General features: G+C 31.6%; 1 pseudogene; it reads right to left on the bottom strand.

The window, feature by feature from the left end:
• Positions 1 to 2,956: 2,956 nt before the first annotated feature.
• Positions 2,957 to 4,794, bottom strand: LOC149575294 (mitogen-activated protein kinase kinase 9 pseudogene; annotated as a pseudogene).
• Positions 4,795 to 9,565: the final 4,771 nt, after the last annotated feature.

The raw sequence follows: 9,565 nt of genomic DNA, 5'->3' as shown, positions 1-9,565 counted from the left end.
AAATTTTTAAAATAATCAATAAATTGTTGACATGTGGTGGAAAAAACCAAAGTTGGTGGGGCTAAATCCAGCACCACCCCATTTTCACCCACTCAAATTAAGAGGGCTAACAAATTAAAGATCCTATTTTGTGGGAAAATATTCCAATTATACCTTTAGCCCCCTCTAAAAAATTACCATGGAGGTACCCACTCCACAAAAATAGAGCCCAAGCCCCTCCCATGGGACCCCTGCCTAACAAAGAGATATGCATGTAGGCACACCCTTATTTCTTGTTGCAACTAAATGATTACTCAAGTGAAAACTATAAAATAAATAATGCATCATCAAATTATCTGGGGTCGATTTGGCAAATGGAAGATTAATGCTTCATACCCTGAACCCATATTACGTAATATGATATTTTTATTGAAGTATAATAGCACTAGAACAGACAATGTAATGTATAATATGGAGCAATAAAAAATGTTTACACTTCTATACACAAAAAAGGGCATTCTATGTTGTGAATCAATGTTGTAATGATTATATTGTTTTGAATATTGTGTGTTGTTCTTTAGATTTATAGTAGAGTGATCTACACCTCTAGGTCATCCTAGATTTAAATTGTAAGGGAAAAAGTTCACATTATTTATTGGTTACCATTAAACAATTTAATCAAGGGTTTGGCAAGTGACATTTGCCAATTTGAATTAATTAAGAAAAAATGTTGGTAATTACTTAAGAGTTTTGTTATTATGAGTTCAAATTATGTAAGAAAATTTTGTGATATTTGTCTTTTATTTTGAGAACCAAGAAATTCAGTCATGGCGAATTGAATTTGTAAACTTTGGATTGATTTAGTTATGATCAACATGAGTACATATAATAGAGAACTGATTCCATTAGGCCGTTTCTTTCTTTTCAGAGTTAACAATACACATTCTAGTGTAAAGTTGATCTTTTATATAGCTAAGCGGCTTAATGGTAGAGCGACCACTAAAGCAATGCCAAAAGCCAAGAAGCAAATAGAGATATTTTTTTTTGTTGGTGGTGTCAATATACTTATAAGAAAACCGAGTCATGATAGAAGCAAGTAGCTCAATGATTTGAGTGACTAACTACCAAATAGAGTAAGTCTTAGATTTAAAGTGGGGTGGTTGGACAAGTTACTTCACACTCCCTTCTTTTCTATTAAGGCCTCGCCTTCTTTCCAATCAATTTGGAAAGCTTGGCAGAGGGTTAGCCATCTTTTAAAATGGAGAGATGGCTCTCTCCAACATGGTTTTAGCTTTTCCACTTCTTCTATTTGGTGGAACAGACATATATTTTATCATGATTAGCCTTTGGCCTTGAGTTTTCCTAAATTATCTTATTTGCTGTCCAAAAAAGGCATTAACACGGTGGGAGATCTTTGGGACTTCAATATTTTAGATTGGCTACCATGGGATGTCATTAGAGTCCAATTTAATCTGAACAATAAATACAAATCATTTTTTATCTTTATGAAATCTCTAGTGCCTCCAGAATTGTCTATGAAATTGTGTACCCCAATTCAATGCAATTTTTTCAAAGACTAGCTATGGCTTTCAACATTTCCTTTCTTGTCTTTTCCTTTGAGGAAAATATATTTACAGCTATTGCCTAATGTTCCCATGAAGTCTCAGTTGAACAGCAAATGGAATTGTAAATTTAGTGAAAAGTTTTGGGCAAAACTCTCAGCTAAAATTTGGAAGTCAAAGATTAACACGGAGGCACAATTAATGGCTTGGAAGATATTACATTACAAGTTACCAGTTGGTAGCAGGCTAAAACGTATCATGGTTAATCCCATTAATTGTCCTTTTTGCAAGAAATTTGAAGAGATGGGTCACATTTTTTGGGGCTATTCTTTTATGAAGAAGTTATGGAACTCTGTTTTTCATTGTCTTCCTGCTATCTTTTGGCATTACCTTAAACTAGAAGGAGGCTTTACTTGGAGTTGGGCTTTGAAACACTGTCATTGCTGAAAGTGTTCAACAAACCATCTTATTGCACATCTGGAGAGTTCGTTGTAAAGCAACTTTTGATAACTCCTATGATCATCAAGAATTTGCATTTCTAAAACTTTATTCAGACATATTTTATTGTCTTGCTTCTATTTTCTCTTAATTGCAGACGAATTCCAGGAAGAGTACCATGACAACATATCAGGTCCAATGTATCCAGCACCAAGTAATTCAACTAATCAAGAATCGGCAAAATGGGGTGCTTCATAGTCTACAGCCTCTTATCCAAATTTTGATAAATTGTATTTGAAATTGTGCTCTCTTCTCTATGTACCCCTGTGGGCTATTTTGCCTCTTGTTTCTCTATTGTAATGTTGTCTTCATTCTTTCGAGTAGTTTTCTTTGATCTGCTCTTCTTATCTTTGTAATGTTGTATTATTTCAATATTTAAAAAAAAAAAAGTCTTAGATTTAAAGTGTATTAATTACTTTTATTAGCATCAGATATGCAATAAATCTTAACTTGGCAGATTTTATGATAACAATTCTTCAATTGTCTAAGACACAATCATGATCTCATTCCTTATGATATTGGTCAATATCTATTTATTTTTCAACATGATAAATGGTTTTCTTGACTTCTAAATTTTTACAACATATCAATGTGAAATAACTTTTATATGCATGTAGTACTAATGCCATATGTTTTTATGATCAAATCATAAAATTAGTGTGATTGAGATGAACAAATATATAAAGGTCTAACAATTAATGGAGTCTAGATCAAATGAGTGCTAAGTGTTCCATTTATTCTCATGAGAGATGGATTCATGTTGAATCACTACTCATGAAAAATGGGTCAATGAGTTTAATTCAAAAATCACACACTTAAATTCTGATAGCAATACCACAATTTGACTTACTATGGAAATTATCCCCTACTTCAATTAATGAAATCGTTTTACTGTATTTTAACTTCCTCAAGGCGGATGCATTCTGTCACTTCAGACACGTATATATTGGATTTTAAGAGTAATGAAATAATCATATACACAAATTTATATCAAAGAATAGAATCAATCTCCGAAAGGGGATTTTTTCACAATCAATCTACTTCCCCGCGCAAAAACTGTAATTATGTGAGATACTGAGGGACTGGAAGGGCAGATTGCAGGGCTGCTGAAATTGGGAAGTTCTGTTGAGGAATGGATGCTTCAGAAGCTGCGAGGCAGTCCATCTCTTTCCTGCGTCTTTTTCAAGACAACATCTGATAAAACTCTGGAACTCTGCAGATGCACTCGCAGGGGCAGAGGGCGGATCTCCAAAACAAATGGCACACATCAGTGCTGCCCAATCTGCTTGTTCTCCGGCCGCTACATAGGGGAAATGACCCAAATAGCATTCCAGCAATGTCAATCCCAAGCTCCAGATATCCCCTGCATACCCATTGTATCTCCCGCCATAGCTCTGCGGATCGAATCTCTCAGGGCTCATGTAAGCACATGTTCCCACATAGGAATTGCAGCAGGAATCTACGGTGTGGGATACAATCCTGCTCACACCAAAGTCTGCAATTTTGATTCGCTTGGGATTATTTGAAATCAAGAGGTTACAAGGCTTAATGTCTCTGTGGACGATCCTCTGGCCGTGGAGGTATTTCAATCCCTCCATCACTTGCCGGCCAATGTTAGCCAGGCAGATTTCACTTAACCTTGTCCTCTGCTTCAACAGCTCAGCAATGGATCCACCGTCCATGTATTCCAGCACAAAATTGATGTTCCCTCCCTCATGGAACACGCCCTCACATTTCACAACATAGGGAGAATCAAGCTTCGTGAGAATATCCATCTCTCTGGTTATGAGGGGTGATTCATGGTCGAGGCGGATGACTTTGAGGGCGTACAAGGAAGACGATTTGCGGTGGCGGGCTTTGTACACAATTCCTTGGTTACCATGTCCGAGAATCCCAACTCTTTCCAAATCAGAGAGCTTCTGTACGCCATGACTGGGAGGAAGGGGCAGGGGAAGAGGCTTTGGCAGGGGAGGCCTCTGATTTTGCACACAGATCGGAAGCTTCAGTCCCAACCGTTTCTTGGACTCCATCTTCAACCTTCACTTGGGGAAAAGTATGTGGTCTACTATTGAGGGAAATAGGAGGAGGGTGAAGGGGTATATAAAGACGCGGCCATTCCAAATCCTGCAGAGAGATGGGTATATGAAACAGTACTCGGATGAAGCCTCCCCTGAAGAGTGAATGAAAGTTCACAGAAGCAGTGGGGAATGACCCACTTACAAAATGAGTTAAGCAGTGACGTGAGATTGATATGACAAACAGAGCACGTTCCATTTGGGAATGGAGTGAGGCCTGAACATTTCATTTGGGAGACTGTTATGATTGGAAAGGGCGCCCAGAATGAAACAGCTCGGTTAGTGCGCATTGAGGGAAACAAGGAGGAGAAAGAGGTCGCTGTTATGGATGAGTTAAGGTGTGGCATGTGACTAAAATGACGGTCAGACAACTTTTCATTAGCCGCCAGTCCAAGCAGTCTTTACTAACGGCTCTATTCTTGTTTATGAAGGACACGGAAGTTCCTTGCCGCGCACTCCACGACAAATAGAGAGGATGCCTCCGGAAAGTTTTGGATGACTCAGGTCTCCCTTTGACGTTGGCACTGGCTAAAGTCGGCATCAAAACGGCAAATTTTTAATTAAATTTAAATTAATAAAACAGTTTTAAAATGATTTATAATTCAATTTTTAAAATCGGTAAAATGTTCTTTAGATGTCAGCATAGACATTGGCGTGGCTAAATAGCTGAATATATGCACTGGTCAGTGCCGTTACTATTCCATCCGTCAAATATTTGCAACAAAATGTATTTATCTTGACAATGTCTCTGGATGCACACAATGCATTGAAGCCACCATCTACGGATTGTAAGATAGGTTTCAATTCTAAACACTATTAATATAGTACTTCCATTTAATTTATTGAAATCAGTAGACTTTTTCAAAAAGTAACATAAAGACTAAGACTATGACTAATAAAATATAAATCAAATTTTGTTTTTAAATATATATTTTTACTATGTAATAAATCATAATGTCTTAAATCTTTATTATTATTTTAATTCTTTTAAAAATTAATCTATATTCTTAAATTATAATGTTTTAAACCTTTATTATTATTTTATTTCTTTTATTGTTTCAATTGAAGTAACATTTAAGAATTAAAATGTAAAATAATATTTAAGTTTAAACTTTTAAAAATAATAATTAAGAGTTTATATTATCTGTCTAATGAATTTTAAAACTAAAAATAGATATCCTGCTTAAATTTATTTTTAATATTATTTTTATCTTTAATATTAGTTTAAAAAATCAAAATTATATATAAACTTTATTAATTCAAACATGAATAAATATAATTATTAATTTTTTATACATTTAATGTTTCAAATATTATAATTATAATGAATGAAGATTTACTGTAAAATATTAAAAAGTAAGAGTAGAAAGTAATTATCATAATTAAATAATTTTTTTTACTTAGAAATTTGATTAAGTTATATTGTTCAAATATTTTATTTATATTTATGTTATAGATAATTTAATGAAATATTTATATTTATATTTTATTTTTTATTTAATATTTTTTTCTTTATAAAGTTTTTAATGTTTATATCATGTATGAAATATTAGTATTTAAATCAAAATTTATTAAAAAATTGTAAATAATAATTTATAATTAGACATTTGATGTAATTACAATTATTTTATTTATATTTGTGTTGATAAATGACTATAATAATTTCTAAGAAGTAAAAAGGAGTAAAATTAACAATTTTAATAATGATTGAACGATAACTAAAACTTAAAAATTTGATAGAATTATGTTGTTAATAAATAAATTTCATAAATTCTTATTTATCAATTTTTTTGTGTACTATTTACATTTTATTTAAATTGTTTATAATAAATATTTAAAAAATAAATATCTATCTATTTTTCAATTTAAAAATTCGATTGACATATTAAAAACTTTAAATTTAAGTATTATTTTACACTTTTACCAATTAATATTAATTCAATAAATAAATAAATAATAATAACAAATTTTAAAAATTTATAATTCATTGCATAAATATATTTCCATAAAATACTTACTAATTTTACTTTTTTTAAAATTATTAAATTTCCATAAATTATATGAATTTGTATTGATGCATTTTAAAATTTTCTCTTAATTGTTATAAAATAAAATAATAATAATAAATCCTTTCATTGTTTAAAATAAAATGAATTATATTGTGTGGATTTCAAGATTAGACTCTCATTGGGCATTTCGATACAAAGAGAGGGACTGTTAGAGTCCAAGTACATTTTGTTCCAAATATTTAACGGACATAATATGTAATGGGGCTGGCCAGCCGATGCATATAGTCAGCTATTTAGTCAATGCCTTTGACATCCACTAGGGAAATCGGGATGTTATAGTTACCTATCTATAGATTTTGAATAGTATATTATATTATAATAATAAAAAATTAGTTGTCATTGTATGCATTAAATTTTTTATTGTTGTCATTGTATGCATTTAACTTTTTATAGCAATTCAATAATATATTTTGGAAATTTTTTAAGAATGTTTTTGAATTCGATTGTATAGTTATTTTTTCATCGATGTTTTGAATCACACTTTGTGATTTATCATTGTGATAGATGATGGAGAGCATAAGGGGTGACCGCAAGAAGTTAGGTCGCAATTCCGCGGAAGTCAGATCCGCAGAATTGTACTTCTCAGAAACGGGTACCCGATTTTTTAAAAATCGGGTACCCGTTTCTAAAATTATGCTTCAGGCACCCGAGCCAATTTTTTAAAATCGGGCACCCAATATTTAAAACGGATCGGGTGCCCGAGCCACTTAACGATTGGGTGCCCACCTTTTTAAGAATCAGGTACCCGAGTTTTAAAAAATCGGGTATCTGATTGCTTAAAAATCGGGTACCCGATTTTTTACAAATTGGGTACCCGATTTGTAAAAGTTTTATATAGCGCTTTTTTGGCATTTTTGAGGTCATTTTCATGACCTCAAAAATGGGAGCCCACTTAGAGACGCATATGGGAGCCCGTTTTTCAGCCCTATCGACTACCCCCTTGCTGCTAGTTTTCGATACACGGGTATTTTAATATGTTTTATACTATTTTACTTTTTTCTTTTCAATTTTCAATTTAATATGTATGTTAATTTATTGTTTTTTCACTTTTAATATGTACGTAAAATTGTAAATTTACATTGTTAATGAACTTAAATGTTTAAATTTTTGTATTTGTTAATTAAAATATAGTTTCGTAAATGTTTATTTAAAAAATTATTATTTTAGATGTTTTGAAATGTATTTAATTTATGTATTTATTACAATGTTGAATGATTAGATTAGATGTAAATTTATTGTTTAAACATGTAATTTTACAAATAAATATAATCTCGACCTAAAACCATATAACCTCGACCTTGTTTTAACTATAACCTCGACCTAAAACCATATAATCTCGACCTTGTTTTAACTATAACCTCGACCTAAATTCATTGTTTAAACTATAATCTCGACCTAACCATATAAATAAAACCCTAAACATATATAAAATACTTAATCACATAACAGCTGGCCAAGGGATCCAAACAAAAAACTTATAGTATTTAAAATGATTTTACTTAAATTGTATTGTACTTTGTTTCATGGATCGAAAATGGATGATGTAAACTATTTTATAAATGTATATTCTTTCAGCCTTTCATACCCTGTGACATGTACAGTGGATGATTGTGCATTCCAAATTAATTTGCCAAGTGGCATTTAGAACAAATGTATATAAATTATTTAAATGGATTGAACTGAAGTAGTTAATATGAACTTTCATGTGGATGTGTTATTTATTTTACTTTTAGTAGTTTATAATTATTTAAAATGAAATGAAAATGTGCTCATTAAGGAATGCAATCTCTTATGTTTTTTATAAATGTAAATTATTGTATGTATGTTATTGCTTGCTTAGTAAAACTTTTGATTAGTTCTTTGGATCCCTTGGCTGGGCGTCATTTAGGATTAGTTCTATAATGTCAATTTGTATTGAATTTAACTCTAATCATAACCCTTACTATCATCTTAACCTAAGTAATCTTAATTTGCTAAAACCTACACCAGGTAATATATAAATAATTAAATAACTTTCCTATCTTACCTTGAGTACTAATTTTATAAATGTCAAACCCTAAGATTGAAAGGTAACCCTAGCCCTTAACTAATTAATATTATACTTATAAACCAAATTGAATTAAACCATGATCATAAACCTAATTATATATCCCAACTTAAGAGTAGAAACCTTGAATTTAACCTTAAAAATCCTTTCCCCAACCATTAACCAAATTGAACCATTACCCTAGAAGATTAAACCAAGTTAAACATTGACCTTAAGACTAAACCAAATCACCCTAAACTAGAACTCAATAATATATTGAACACTTTAAAAAAAAATTCAAACCTAACTTTTTTGAATTAATGTTGGTTTTTAATCTAAAAGCTCTAACTATAATTCTATATCTAAAACCAAATTTAGCACTTTAAAACTTAATTCAATTTATTAACTCTTGTCCTAATTGAAACCTAAGCATGTAAACCTAATCAAACAGTACAAACCAAATTGAACCCTAATCCTAAAACTAATTAAACATTGATATCAAGGTCTCAAAATGATACATCATAAAAAAATTAGAAGAGACTTGAACGAATCAGGTATCTAATTAACCCTCCCTGACCATCAAGAGGTTGAGGTGTCCACATCAGTGCGAGTAGGAGCCCGGACTAGACCCTTGGATGAGTAACCTAAATGTTTATTACCTTTGCAGAATGGAAGGCCACATAACAAAATATTTCCTTATTCTATAAAAAGAAATACCCACCCCCTAGTGATCTATATATAGTAAGATCTTTTTCCTAATTTTACTATCAATTTTTTTGGTTAGAAGACAATGATAGTTCAAAATTATTTAGAAGATAGGGATAAAATGAGAACCATAATTCCTAGAATGAAGATGCATTATTCCAAGTGATAAACCCATTTCTATCATAAATCAACTCCTCCATCCAAAAAATTAGTAATGAGAAATCCCTATGTCAAGTAATCAATGGAGGGCTCATAAAATTGATCAAGTGATCAACAGAGGGCTCATAAAATCCCTAGGTCAAGTAATCAATTGATCCCTAAGGGGAGATAAGAATCTCATTAAAAAATAGAGACAGGACACTCCTAAATGCGTATCATACAAAATAATTATTGCCAAGGTCTTAGCCTCTAGACTAGAAGATATCCTACCCAAGATCATTAACCCTACACAAAAGTGTTTTGTTAAGGATATTTATGCATATTGGAGAACTTGATAACCTATTGGAAGACTTTGGATTGAGAAACATTTCTAGGATAGAGTGTAGGCATGCTCAAGTAATTGATAATGAAAATGTCTACAAAAGGGTGGAATGTAGTTTCACTATGATGATGTTGCAAGCCCTCCATCCAATATTAAATGTCAAATGGTGT

Source organism: Cupressus sempervirens, chromosome 2, assembly GCF_028749045.1.
Source record: "Cupressus sempervirens isolate cs-2001-9-10 chromosome 2, ASM2874904v1, whole genome shotgun sequence".
Classification (NCBI taxonomy): Eukaryota; Viridiplantae; Streptophyta; class Pinopsida; order Cupressales; family Cupressaceae; genus Cupressus; species Cupressus sempervirens.
Note: the sequence above shows the minus strand (reverse complement) of the source record. Positions and strands in the feature narration are given on the sequence as shown.